The sequence below is a fragment of the Neophocaena asiaeorientalis genome, unplaced genomic scaffold (genome assembly GCF_003031525.2).
Source record: "Neophocaena asiaeorientalis asiaeorientalis breed wild unplaced genomic scaffold, Neophocaena_asiaeorientalis_V1.1 scaffold396, whole genome shotgun sequence".
NCBI classification, from domain to species: Eukaryota; Metazoa; Chordata; class Mammalia; order Artiodactyla; family Phocoenidae; genus Neophocaena; species Neophocaena asiaeorientalis.
In genome coordinates, this window is record NW_020172455.1 from 300,182 (window position 1) to 315,225 (window position 15,044).

Genomic DNA, 15,044 nt, shown 5'->3' on the forward strand with positions numbered 1-15,044 from the left:
TAAACCTAAATTTCTGTTATACACATTTTTCTTCATCTTGCTTTTCTCAATATCTAGTAAACATTCTTTCCAGTAAACAGACATAATTCTTTCTTTTTTTAATTAATGCTCCCTTTCTTTTTTTTTTAAATTTTATTTATTTTTTGGCTGCATTGGGTCTTCGTTGCTGCATGCGGGCTTTCTCTAGTTGTGGCGAGAGGGGGCTACTCTTCATTGCAGTATGCGGGCTTCTCATTGCAGTGGCTTCTCTTGTTGCAGAGCACGGGCTCTTCAGTAGTTGTGGTGCACGGGCTCAGTGGTTGTGGCTCACCGGCTCTAGAGCGCAGGCTCAGTAGTTGTGGAGCACGGGCTTAGTTGCTCTGCAACATGTGGGACCTTCCCAGGCCAGGGATCGAACCCGTGTCCCCTGCATTGGCAGGTGGATTCTTAACCACTGCATCACCAGGGAAGTCCCAACAGAAATAATTCTAACCCATTCTTTCTAATGGCTTTATTTCCTGGTGTTAACACACCACAATTTGTATAACCAATTCTTCATTGATGGGCATTTTTCCTTATACATTTCTACATGCATAAAAATGCAAGAAAGCCCTTGGTACATAGATCTTTGCTTACTGGTCTTTTGGTTTCTATAAGATACCTTTCAAGGAATACAGTATTGCTGGATCAAAGAGTATATGCATGTTAGATTTCAATAGCATCTTTAAGATAGCTTAATAAAAAAAGATGTGACAATATGTATTTACACCAACAGGTGTTAGAGTAGTATTTTCACTATACTCCCAACAAAAATAAATATTGTAGTTGCTGTAAATGTTTCCATTTTGATGGGTGTAAGTGGCAGTACTTCATTATTAGTTAATTTTTATTACACCACCATATAACTACTTTTTACATCTGACCTTGTTGCATTTCTGGAAATTATGATCCCTCAATAAATTTAGCAAAAGACGCAATTATAGAGAGAAAAAGAGAAGCAATTCTATGCAGTAGGTATATGTGCGGATGTGAGTGGGCGCTCTTCTTCTGTTGAGATGTCCACCGTCTTGCTGTCTGGAAGGACACATGGGCAGTGAGGGAACACGAATTACCAGTGGGCCTTGTACCATTTCATCTTGCCGGTTGGTTGGTTATTTAATGTTTGCAAATCTTCCAGGAATCTGGAACTCACTTTACTTGAGGCAGTTCAGCTGAGACAACTCTATTAGAAATCCATGTCTCTGAAGAGTCATTACTCTACTCATTGATCTTCAATTGTTTTCTTGAAGCTACACAGAAGAAAACAAAACTGAATAGGAGTTCATTTAAATATCATATTTGATGGCTGTTAGCATTTGTTCAGAATTGTTTTCTTCTCTATGTATCTTCATTTATTTCAACTGCTTCTCAGAAAACAGTAAAGTCCTCTCACCACAGGCACTTTAGTTTCCTGTCACATCTGTTTTCCTTGGCAAACATATAAGTTATTACAAGATATTAAGAGGGAAAAATAACAATACAAACATCATATTGTTATTGAATTGGTTGACAGGACCCGTGGCAATGTCCTAGCCAGGTGAGGCCCCCTGTCTCAGCCAGGGGCGTTCTTTTTTTTTTCTTTTTTTAATTGATATATAGTTGATTTACAATGCTGTGTTAATTTCTGCTGTACAGTAAAGTTACTCAGTTATACATTTGTGCAGCCAATAACAAAACCGATACTGAAACTGGAACTGCACAAGTTTTATTCAATGGCCAAAGGAGAAGCAGGAACCTAATTCACAAATCAACTTCTCAACCCAATTCTAGCAGAGCCACCAAATCTATACGAGGGAGGGTCGAGGTAAAAGGGAGGGAGTTGGAAAGAGTAGGAGGAATATTCATGAGGTATCTGAGAACACGGGTGTGGTTTGGACCTGGAATTGTTGCATCTCTCCTTTTCAGTCCTTGCATGGGCTTTTCTGGTTGTTGTCATAGCAACTGTCAAGGGGCTGGTAGGTGTGTCATTTAGCTAATGTATTACAATGAGTGTATAATGAGGCTCAAGGTCCGCTGGAAGTCAGATCTTCTGCCATCTTGGGCCTAGTTGGTTCTCATTCATTTTTTCTCTTTGAGCTCCTTCCTGAAACTTAGGTAAGAGTAATTATTTTCTATTCCAGGGAGGGGCAGGGGTATGATTCTGGGGCAACAGCATTGGTAACAATAGGATTCTGCTGTAAAGAGTCCTTACTGGAATACTGGCCTGTATTAAAATAATACGTCACCTGCTCTGTTTCTAGATGTGAGGAACATGGAAACAGTCTCCCTGCATGTTACACATGGAGATTCCTGGGCTCTACCGGCCAACAAGAGAAAACAGAGCTTACAGACACTAGGCTCAAAATCTGCCTTAGAAAGCAGCTTCCCCGGGGTAATCTTCACACTCTAAGAGTCGAGCCAGTGCTTTAAAACCTTTATCTTTTTCCTAACATCTGGGCTGATTAGGAAGTCACTTAGTTGTCAGTTACAAAGAAGAAAGGTGCTAATTACCTCTTTGAAACCTCTGAGTGACTCTGAGTTTGACTTTTCTTCTTTTCAGTCTGAGAAGACTGCATGTTTCCTTCCTGGAACCTAAACCCCTTGAGTGCTTTACTCCTGCTGTGAGAGTTAAAATAAAGGTTTCTTTGAACCTTAACTGACTCTCTCCCACTCTTCTCATATGAAAATTTCTTTACTTTGCAAACTGGCTTCTTCAAAGTGTCAGTTTTTCTTCAGAAAATTTGATGTTCAGTAACCAAATTACAAGAACAAACAAAATCATAATGGTTTTGTCGTAAAAGAAAATGCCAAATGGTTTCCTTCTAAAGATGAATGAATCTCAGTTCAACATGAAGATAGGCAAAAATATGGTTCCCATGTTCTTTCCATTACATACACTGTATGATTTTAGAACTTGAGAAAAAAATAATCTTGTCCAGTATCATTCCAGTTTTGATTCCTTTGAATATTAAATCTTTGGATACCTAAAGCACCCTTTAAAATTATCGATGCTCCCTGAGTCCCTAACAGCTAATATCTTAGTCATCATTTGAAAAGTTTCTCAGAATTAAACATGAAATTGAGGTTTTAGTGGAAACAATGCCAAGCAGATGGGGGGTGGACCAGGAAATCGGGAGGTTTCAAGGACATCATTTACCTACAGACTAGTTCGCAGTGGAGAGGACTTTGAGCTCAGAGCTGGGACACGTGAGCTCCAATGGTGCAACCAAGTTCTGTAGACATATAGACAAGTGATGTGTCCCTTGTTTTCTTTTTTTAAATTGTGGTAACAAGAGATAATAGGAGACCTGCTCTCTTAACATTTTTTAAAGTGTACAGCACAGTTTTGTTAGCTGAAAACACAACGTTGTACTGTAGATCTCTAGAATTTATTCTTCTCGCATAGTTGAAATTTTAGACCCAGCAAATGATGGCAATTTCCCATTTCTCTCTCTGCCTTGACCGTGGCTACCACCCTTCTATTTTCTGCTTCTGTAATTCTGACTACTTTAGATACCTCAAGAAAATGTGGCATATCTATATCTATATCTATAGATAGATTAAGATAGATAGACATAATGGAATATTATTCAGCCATAAAGAAGAAGGAAATCCTGCCATATGCAACAACATAGATAAACCTTGGGAACCTTATGCTAAGTGAAATAAGCCAATCACAGAAGGACAAATACTGCATGATTTCACTTACACAATGTGTGCTTTCTGAGTTTCAACTTTCTCTTCTGTAAAATGCAATAGTAATTCCTTTCCACTACAAGCTATTGCTATGATGAAACAAGTAAATATTAAGAAGTGAAAGAGTAACATTTTTTCACTTGAATCTGGACCTCAAGGGGCCAATTATACTCACCCCCCAACACAGGTATGTAGACTGATGAACTCCATAGTCTCATTATAAGAACTTGGGCAACTCTTAAAGCACTATCAAAATATTAAAAGAACAAGAAGACTGTGCTAATTAAACATGTATTTAACTTTGAACAGCTGGTTCAATGAGGTTGGCAGGGTTCTAAAGAAGCAGATCCTGAGACGAGGGTTTAGGTACAAGTGGTTTGTTTTTTTATTTATTTTTCTTTTTTGCGGTACGTGGGCCTCTCACTGTCGTGGCCTCTCCCGTTGCGGAGCACAGGCTCCGGATGCGCAGGCTCAGTGGCCATGGCTCACGGGCCCAGCCGCTCCGCGGCATGTGGGATCCTCCCGGACCGGGGCACGAACCCGCGTCCCCTGCATCGGCAGGCGGATTCCCAACCACTGCGCCACCAGGGAAGGCCGGTGCAAGTGGTTTTTAAGAAACTATTCCCTGGGGAAACAAGTAAGGAGGTGAGAGAAGAGCAGGGAGGGGAGACATCAAGCAAGGTTGCGATTTCAGGTATAGTCCCAGCAATAGCATAGGAAGCCCTGGAAGATATTACACCTTCAGAATGTATTCACCCTGACGGCAAGGCAGCTGGGCTTTCATACTACTAGATCAGTCTGTCACTGGATAGGCTAGAGGAGGCCTAGTGGGGAACATATAAACTCCTGGCACTTTTGTGAGTAAGGATGAAGCAAGAGGCACCGTGAGTCAAAGGTGGTCCCCTATAGAAAACTGCAGGCCCTGCCAGTAGAAGCAAAGCATGCGGGAGGTGAGGGGATTGGTATCCAGAATGAGAAAATGCATATGAGGGGATCTGAGCAGGGCATGAAGAGTATCTCCTTAGTTTACAAATGCCAAGACTGAGGCTAAGAGATATCAAGCAGTTGTCCAAGCTCACACCACATATGAATGGCAGACTTGATTGTCCAGCCCAAGACTCCCACCTCAGTGTTCCTTCCACATCACCAGGATGCTGACGAGTCTGTTATACTGTGAGTCCTGATATCATTATACACACCCTGCATCCTGAACTGGTTTTTTATTCATGTCTGAGAAAATGTCCTACCCTGGTACAAATTGATATGTACCCACCACAGCAACAGCACATTTTTTGTGAGGCTATTAATAATGTAAGAAGCAGTTGCTGCTAGAAGATCTCCTGCTAACACTGCAGTGAGTGGAAATGCTGTCCTTATTCTTAATAAAAGGAAGGGAGAATGAGACATGCTTCCTTGAATGTAAGAATTTTAGAGAAATAGGTATTTTTAAAATGCGTGCAAGGGTCCATATTTGTTGTGCATTTCCTCAGCATCCATAAATACAGACCAAAATAATTACACTGAAAGCAAGAAAGGGAATCCCAGCATGATGGATACGAACACGTAGCATAATAATCTTGCTGCTTGGAGAATAATTTTGCTGCCTCACATTGAAAAAAAAAAATACAATGTACCCATCTGGCTCAGAAATAAAAACTTTGGAGTTTGTCCCTTGTGATATCACTAAATAATAAGTAACTTACACCGGTCTAAAATGGGAGAAAGTACATTGTCAAAGGCTTTGGAGATTTTTTTAATTGTCCGTGAGAACCCACACAGGAGCTACTGTTATAACATGGCCGTGGAGAAGTTGCCTTCAGAAGGATGGATACCCCACTCACTGCCTCCTCCTGATGTGTCCAGCAAAGGTTTGGGTTCTTCTCCATTCAGGCAAAATGATAATTACTTAATTATCAGTGACAAATAATCATCACTCTGTATCCTGGAGTCCATCCCCAAATATAATTATAAGACTCTCAATCAAAAGAAAGTCAGCTGACAAACATGGGCCAGTTTCCAATAGAGGGTGACATGATCACTCTGCCCTTCCTTTACCTCCTTTTCCTTTGTCCTTGGCTAATCAGCAGCAGAGGAAAGTGACAAATGGCTCTCCACAAAGCTTCAAAAGATTCATAAAACCAAGAGGCGTTAGATCTACCTTCTTTCACCCCAGAAAACACCAGAATCAATAGATGGAGAGAAAAGAGAAAAGAGAGAGGCTGTTTTAAGCTCTGTACTACTACACTCAACAATTAAGAACCGTTCAATTACAAAATGGAAGTCCTATTCCCAAGACAGATCAACGTATTCTGCGCGACGTGCCTTGTATTGCCTTATATAACATTGCTCAACAATTCTGTAAGTTTTATATTATGTCCTCTTTACATAACAGTAAAAAACAAATAGCTTGTAAAAAATGACAGCCAAGATTCTTGGGCATTAAACTTCTAAATCCTGTCCTGAAGCCCCATCTCCCCACCCCCAAAACATACATACACCCAGATCTTGAGACTATGGCCCCTGCTGTGAGATTACCGTCCTAAAGAGAAGACTGCTAGAAAGAAGTAATAAGGAAAGTGGGATTATGCAAGGTGAACTAAGTGTCTCCATGGCAAATTTCAGGTGAAAAATAAGGGAATTTTTGTCCATACCCGAGCAGGGACTTACTCTTGCGAGGAAACAACCGGTTATAGGAGGATGTGGGCATGAAGCAGGAAGTGACTAGGCAAACATCCTAATAGACTGTCCCCTTAGAGGTTCTTATAATAGTTTTCTCTCTTAAAGGTTTTTTTTTTTTTTTTTTTTTATGAACAATTAACATTGAGTTCTCAGCTTGCTCTGCAGAGGAGCTGTCTGCATCTTTCATATTTAGACGGACAGTTTCCTTTATCTGACACCAGGTCCCCGGCCACATCCAAGCAAACAAGGCATTCTTCTACAGAGCTGAATCAGAGCCTCTCATCTTTAGTCCACTTTATGTCCTCTTCCTCACACCCACCCCACAGAAGCCACGTGGTTAAGCAGAAGGATAGTCAAGAATGTTTTTATCAACTCCAAGCCCTAATTCATATTCTCCCAAATCTCCACTCCACCCTCTCACACCCCCACCCCACCCCCACCCCCAGGATTCCACTGAGATGTCTCCCAACAAGGGCAGGGGCTTCTGCCTCTCCAGCCCACACCCAAGCCACCTCCGGACCCCTGGCTGCAAAAGCAGGGAGGGCCGGGAGCCAGCACAGGACCCAGGGGGGCAACGTCTCAGTATCTGGCGGAGCCCCGGGCAGCATTATTCAAGTTGGCCGCTGCGGACCAACACAGAAGAAAAAGAAAACACTGTCAAGTAGGAAGGGAAAGAGCCCTAAGTTCCACCCCAGTCTCTACCCCATCACTCTTCCACACTTAACAATCAGGGCTACCTGGCACATGTCTCAATCTTATTCAGCGAGTTGTTTAAAAAAAGAGAGAGAGAGAAAATTTCAGTCTTTTCCTATCTTCAAAACAAAATGTTCTCTTTTTGGAGATGCCCATGAAAACAAAAACAGAAAAAAAAATTATTTAGACAAGATCAAAATAACTGGAGGTTTTCAGGGGTGTAAACTTCCTGGCTCAGAGCAGGCTTGGTCTCAGAGGCATGGTCAGAGCCACTTGCAGCAGCGGAGACGGACTGGAAGCACACAGTGATCAGGTGGTAACTTCCCGGAGGTCAGGGCCAGACAGCACACATGTTCTTCTGAGTGGACTTAATGATCTAGGTTTAATCAGAGCAATTTGGATTTGGATTTTGAAATGACCCTTCTTTGCCATGGAAACTATGCACTTCACGCTGTGGAAACAGGTGGCATATAGAGAGGGTAGCTTTTGCTTCTTTGATTTCTTAGCCTTGAAGATGACCAGGTGGAGAAAGAGACCAAAAGTTTTTCTGATTTCCCTATTTCTTCTATTCCTTCCTAAAAACCAGACTCGCTGTGGCCTCGGTCTTGAGGAGTCATACTGACCGATAGAGAAGACAGCTCAGACAGAAAAGAAAAGAGTACAAAATGTGAGAAGATTGGAGATGAAAACGTAGAAAATTATATATATATTTACATATATAATAAACACGCCATATCTGTGTACAACATGTCTGGGAGAGTTGAGGAAACTATACAAGGATGTGCAACGCTTTCCCCTTTCCCCATGGATTTTAGACTAAGGAAGACAGCATGGGGAAATGGAGCAAGAAACACAAAAATTATATACAATTATAGGTGACAGCCAAGGAGTTTGGGGGCCAGGGAATCACGGGATCCTGCTCTCTCCATTCCCTCCTCACCAACGTTTTCCTATCCAGTTGGAATGATGGCCTGAAAAGTGAATGGCTGGTCAGGAAAGAAGTGGAGGCATCCCCAACCCCCTACATGTGCATCAGCAAGTTCATCCGTTGTTCTCATTGCGCCAGAGGTGTGGCGTATCAGAACTGGTGAGCTGAGAGGGCGAGAGAGGATTATAAAATCTTCCTCTCTTGAACGGCTAGCTAGTTCCCACCCTGCCCTCTCTGTGATCTAGCAGGCTGCATTCAGTGACATTCAAGCCAACAACTGATAACTAGATTGACAACGCTGGCCGTCTGCAGCCCCTTTTCTCCACCTGGTTCACGAGCAGCACTCTGCTTCTCAGAGCACAGGAGCTGGGTTACTGAGCTCTAGGAGGGCAGAGATGTCTCAGTGCTTCTTCCCTTTCTCCCTAACCACCTTCCCCAGCTTCCTCCAAGGTGAGTCATCTCCTGAGAACCTGCTGCCCCAGCCCTGCTGTAGCACTAAGCCCTGGCGGCTCGCTCAGTTCATCCCTTTTCTTCTTGTCTCCCTAACAATACGCCTGGCAGCTGATAACATCTGAAATGTGGGGCTCCACATGTGCATGACTGAGCATGTTTCTCCAGGCCCACAGCTTGGCTGTCAGCGCAGCTTTTTAGCAGCAAGGGCCCAGATTGTAGGAAAGCAGGTGAGGGCAGAGGCAAGAGCTTTGCTAGCTTAGAATTTTTTTTCTTGACCCTCAAGACCCTCATGATCCTGATGAGCCCCTCTCGCCTGAATTTATAACCCCCAAACCTCAACTTCTCTCCGCATGTAGTCTTCAAATAGTTCCCCTCTGTAGGCTCACCTATGGGCCTTCCTCACTTTTGGCTTTACAATGAACAGCACAGTTTTTTTCAGGATTTTAGAATCAGAATCAATCTCATCTATATTCAACTCTGTTTTACAGATGAGGAAATAGAAATCCGGAGAGGTTAAATGACTTGACCAAGGTTACACGTCTGTTCTGCCTAGACTGAGTGGAGCTAGAACCCAGATATATTGACTCCTAACCCAGTGTTCTTTCCACTATCCCATGATACTTTCAAAAAGCAACATGCTGGAAGAGAGAGAGAAGGTGCCCATTTTATGTGAATTATATCCTCCAATCTTTACGTTATTTAAGAGCCAGGGCAAACTGTAAAAGACACTGACTGAGTAAAGGAGGTTAAGTGGGCACTATAGTTTTAGGCAAGGAAATCAGTTTTTCTTTCTGAGGCTTCTCTAAACCAGTCATAATGGAAACATGAAGCAGTAGCAGCCCAAGGGACAAAACACTTAAAGCACAGGAAACGGATCCCATTCAATCTACCTTTCCCAACCATGTCAGGTTAGCCTTGGGATGTTAAACCTGTCATATTATTCCCGAGGCCTAGGCTAACCTATTTGGGGATATTCTCTTCCAAAAGGAGAAATCACATCTCCCCAGTTTCTTGTACAAAAGAAAAGGAGAGTTTGCAGCATTATCCAATCCTAGTCTCCCATTTCTGACCCCCTACCTGGGCCACATGAGGGTGTGAAAATCTCTATTTATCCAAAGAAATGAACTCAGAGCCTCTCTTCAGCCCACATTACCTTCTCAGCAGCCCCCCAGGAGAATCACAGTCATTTCTGGCTAGCAAGTTGAGAAGATATAACTAGGTGCCCATTCCATCCCTGTCTATGATATATAAAAGTCCGGTGGGTGAGGAAGGGAAGCAGAAGGGGGCCCCAGTTACCTCGCAAGCTTGCTGGTGATGAGCGAGGACTTTCGCTGGGGCAGATCCTGTGGGTTGGGGATGTGGTCACCTGTCACCAGGTTCTTGTCTTGTCCTGTACTTGGTAGCTGCTTATTCTTCATCTTGGCTTTGGGCATGTCGTAGTCTCCTGAGTCAAAGTACTTTTGCCCTCTCTGGAGTCTCTTCATGAGGAAGTCGGAGCCTCCAAGCTTTTGTCCTAGGCTTAGATATTTGGCCTTTAACTTTGTCTCCTTGGCTCTCTCAGGGAGCGTACCTTCTTTCTCCTGTGTGTCCTGCTTCTCCTTTACCGGTCTCCTCCCCAGGGTTCTCCTCCTCTTGTTTCTGGGACATGGTGGGATCGGGACTGTGGAGTGAGGGGACCCAAGAAGTCAACCGGAGAAGGGAAGGGGGAGGGGAAACGGGACAACCTGCACTGCTTCTTCGCCTCCTGTCGCTAGGGCTGCTCAGTCCCTTCAGAGGTGCTTTGTTTACACTTCAGAACGTTTAAAACTGATCAAGAAATAAATTGATCAAGTGCTTTAAGTGTCTTATATCACAGCTCTGAAACAAACGAGGCCAGTGACACAAACAGGAGAGCAAGTTTACCCAATTTTTCCTGTCCACACAATCATATTGCTTTCTTGAATGACATTTCCTTCCTTGTTTGATCTCAAATCAGGAGTTAGTCAGAAAGACTAATCCAAGCTACATTTCTGTAACCTAACACACACAGGTTAAAAATAAAATAACTGAGGGATTTGAGCAGTAAGACAAGCACATGGTAGTATTGAATTTACTTCAGTCAATCCTTCCTCAAATTTGTGTCCTTTCATACAAATTCCGGTGGACTTTTAGTTATTGCCTAAATTCAGCCTCAAAATAAGTCAGTGGAGTAGTCAAGATTAGTATTATTCCTACTTCATGAAAGGAAAAAATGGAGATTAAAAATCTAAAGGGGGAAACTTGACCTTCAGAGTTGACCGAAGGTGGGAATGGTGAACATCTTGTCACTGGAGGAATATAAATGATGGTCCAAGTGAAGAGTGAAGACTCTTCCCAATGGTCAGACTGGTGATTATTTGGTCTAATGTTTTAGTAGCAGGTTGACAATTAGTTTGAGTGTCATATGTATGATGTCCTAATTCATCACCCCATGAGTCTGCCTCTCTCTCCTAAATTACTTTATGGGTTATCATAATTATGGAAAAAAAAAAGTGTTCCCTAACAATACTGCATTTAACTAACAAATTTTACATGGGCAACTTTGAGTGAAAATACCATATATCTTAAATTATTAATCAACTGTTTTAAGAGGATGATATATTTAAGACAAATGTGTTAACTCAGATTCCCTTCAGGAATTTTCAGGACAGTTAACACTTGTATATATGAGTTAACTGTAAACATCAGCTTGCTTTTAGTATTTATTGATGCTTTAAAACACATAAAATATATACATTTATTGAAACATAAACAAATGAAAATGACTTTTAATGGAAATTATATTTTTTAAAAAGACCTAATTTTACTGAGATGTGCTCTCTTCATTGGTATTTAACCTTGCTACATTTATTCCTGGGGCTTCCTCCATCTTAAAGAAGTGTAACACTTTTGAACACATTTTAAACTTCATCGTAAAATCAGATATACTGCACGTAACCTTAAAACTTTCCTAAGATGAACTAATTGCTATGATCATTCTCCCATAATAATGATAAATTTTAATTCTTTACTATTCATTGTTTTTATAACCTCATTTTTATTTCTTGTCATATATCAAGGGAAATGAGGGGCGGTTTATAGTAATAAACACCTATATTTAAAAAGAAGAGATACCTCCAATTAATGATCTCAATTTCTAAGGAATTGAATTTAAAAAGCAAACTAAACACAAAGTATGAAAAGATAGGAAGTAATAAAGATCAAAACAGAAAAAACTGAGATAGGAAAAAGGACAACATATGGGAAAGATAAATTAAGCCGAGAGATGAATTTTTGAGACCAGTAAAATTGATAAACCTATAATCAGATTAGTCAGAAAAGATAGGGAAGAAACACACAAATTACCAAGATCTGAAAGAAGAGAGGTGACACCATTACAGATTCTGCATATATTAAAAAGATAATAATGTAATATTAACAAATTAATGCCAATAAATGCGATACCTTAGATGAAATGAAAAAATATCTTGGAAGACACAAACTATGAAAGCTCATTCAAGAAAAAATATATAAACTGACTAGTTCTATATATATTAAAGAAACTGAATTTGTAGTTTAAAACCTTTCAGTAAAAATAATTCTAGGCTTGGAAGGTCTCCCTGGTGAATTCTACCTAAGAGGAAGAAATAATGTCAATTCTACACAAACTTTGCCAGAAATTGAAGAGAAAGGAATACATCACACTCATTATATGAGACCAGTATTAACCTAATAACAGAAGCAGACAAGGACATTACAACAAAAGAAAACTACAGATCAATATCCCTCATGATTATAGATGTAAAACTTCTTAACAAAGTTTTAACAAACTGAAACACAAATATATTAAAAGCATAATATACCATAATCAGTGGAGGTTTACCCTAGGAATTCAAGATTGGTATGACACACAAAAATCAATATATTCACCATATTAACAACCTCTCCAAAAGAGAAAGAGAGAGCAGAGAAAAACCATATGATCTTCTCAATAAATGAAGAAAAACATTTACCCAAAATCTAATATTTTTCTGATAAAGACTCTCAGAAAACTAGGAATGGAAACAAATTTTCTCAAAGTGATATAGGGCATCTACGGCAAATCTACAGCTAAACTCATACTTAATGGAGAACGACTGAACGCTTTCCCTGTAAGGGCAGTAACAAGGCAAAGACGCCTTCTCTCACCATTTCCATTTAACATTGCACTGGAAGTTCTAAATCAGTGAAAAAAGGAAAAAAAAGATAATAATAAATTAAAACATCCAGACTGAAAGTAAATAAATAAAATTGCCTTTACTCACAATCTTTTTTTTTTTTTAAGTAAAACATACAGCTATCATAGAATACAGTCATCCCACTGTTAGGCATTTACCCAAAAAAAATGAAAGCGTATGACTACACAAAGACCTATACACAAATGTTTATAGCAGATTTTATTTGCAATAAACAAAAACTGAGAAAGGCTCAAATATCCACCAACAGATGAATGGTTAAACAAATTATGGGTATATTCATACAATGGAATACTACTCAGCAATAAATATGAATGAACTATTTATGCACACAAAACATGGACGAATCTGAAAATAATTATGCTGAGTGAAAGAAGTTAGACCAAAAAAAGTACATACAATACGATTCCATTTCTGTAAAACTCTAGAAATGCAAACTAGTCTATAGTGCCAGAAAGCAGATCGGTTGTACCTGGTTGAGAGAACCAGGGAATGAGTGGTGAGGGAGGATTTCAAAAGGGGTTTACATATATGTTCACTATGTTGGTTGTAGTGATGGTTTCATTAGGTTTATACATTTGTCAAAACTGATCAAACTGTGTATGAGTTATTTATTGTGTGTCAATTATGCTTCAATAAAGCTATTTATGTTTGTTTATGAAATTAAAAAAGAGAAATATAAAGAAAGGGAAAGATGAACTTCACGGGTAAATAGAGGAATGCAACAAAGCTTCCCTTGACAGTACTTGATAACCCCTCCATAAAGGTTCTTTTTAGGTAACTGAATATATTTTTTAATATTTTAAGGAAAGTGATATATTAGCCTGCAAAGTGATACATCATCTTGTTTTAATATTACAAACATATTCCTGTGACTGAGCTCTAACTTCCATTAGATTATCTAGAAAACAGGACTTGAAGGAGTTCATTGTCAACAGAAATAAACATTTAATTTTGCAATACATGAAAGCAAAGTCAAGTTTTTAAAAGGCTTTGAAGGGGTTAAAACTCACTGATTGGACTGTATATCTTTATTAGCACATCTTTGGCAATGCTCTAGCTTGGAAAGCTCTTTTACCCTTTGGCACGAAAATATGATTTCATAATTTTAGACCTGACCTGAAATGCCAAGACTACTGTCCAAGTGGAACTGTTTACTGAACAAAGTTCTCAAATGAGAGTGGCAATGGCCCAAATGTCCCTTTATTTAACTTACGGATTCAGGAATCCACTGTGCTATCTAAACCACTTCTAGCCTTTTTATATGCATTAAACTTATTCTTTCTCTTGTCTCTTGACCACTTAGTTCCAGAACTTTGAAATAGGAAGGAATCATAGGAATCAACCTGCCCAAGTCTTTCATTTTAGAGATAAGATAAATATTCAGAGAGAGAAAGTAATTGTTTCCAGGTCACAGGGTGAGTTGGAGACAGATTAAAATCTGGATTTAGATATTCTGATTCTCAGACTAAGCTTTTCTCATACCACTGGATCTCTTCCCATCCCCAACCCCTGCCATACACACACACACACACACACACACACACACAGTGTACATTCACGATTTGTCTACTTTTCTGTATGGGTTTTATATTTGGTAATAAAAAGCATAAAATAAAGAATAATGTTCATTATTAAATTAATTGTTATTGACAAATATTCCCACGTGTTTGCCTTTGCACTTACTAATAAATTAACATTTCATTTACAAAATGGAATAATAATGCTTAATGGGTATTTACCACTTGCCATGCGCTATGTTAGATACTTTTTAATGAATTATCTCAGTGATTCCTAACAATAATTTTATCGTGTGTATATTGTTATTTCCCCCATTTCACAATGACAAATTTACACAAATAGGTGATCCAGCTAGATCGCAAACCCAGATTTCTCTAGTGTTAGAGCCTGTGTGTTAAAACAATAAACTAAAGCACCTCCTGGATTGGTGAAGAAATGTTTTCTGTATATATGGAGAATGAAAATTTACATATAATTGTATATATAAAATTATATATAAATCATATAATTATAGATATATTTTTGAAAGATAATTGGAGCTTTACACCCCACATTTAAGCAATTTCTGAGAGTATACATTCTTCAGTGGGTATAAACATACCTACATCCTTAAACAATAAAAATAAAACATTCTTTTACTGTTGATTGACCACGGCCCAACAATAACTTAATAAATACTTAGGAGCTACACAGACTATATAGTCCAGCCACCTAACTGGATGCCTTTTTTTTTGAATCCTTTGGTGAAGAGATGATCACTGCCTCAGGAAATCAGTGGCTTAATATATTTTCAGGTGGCTCTAATATTTATATGTTTTGTTATGAACAATATTGTGGTGGCAACA

At 39.6% G+C, this 15,044-nt stretch overlaps 1 pseudogene; it reads right to left on the bottom strand.

Moving 5' to 3' along the window:
* LOC112394785 (alpha-endosulfine pseudogene) overlaps positions 1-10,093 on the bottom strand; it is a 32,392-nt pseudogene extending 22,299 nt beyond the window's left edge.
* Positions 10,094-15,044: the final 4,951 nt, after the last annotated feature.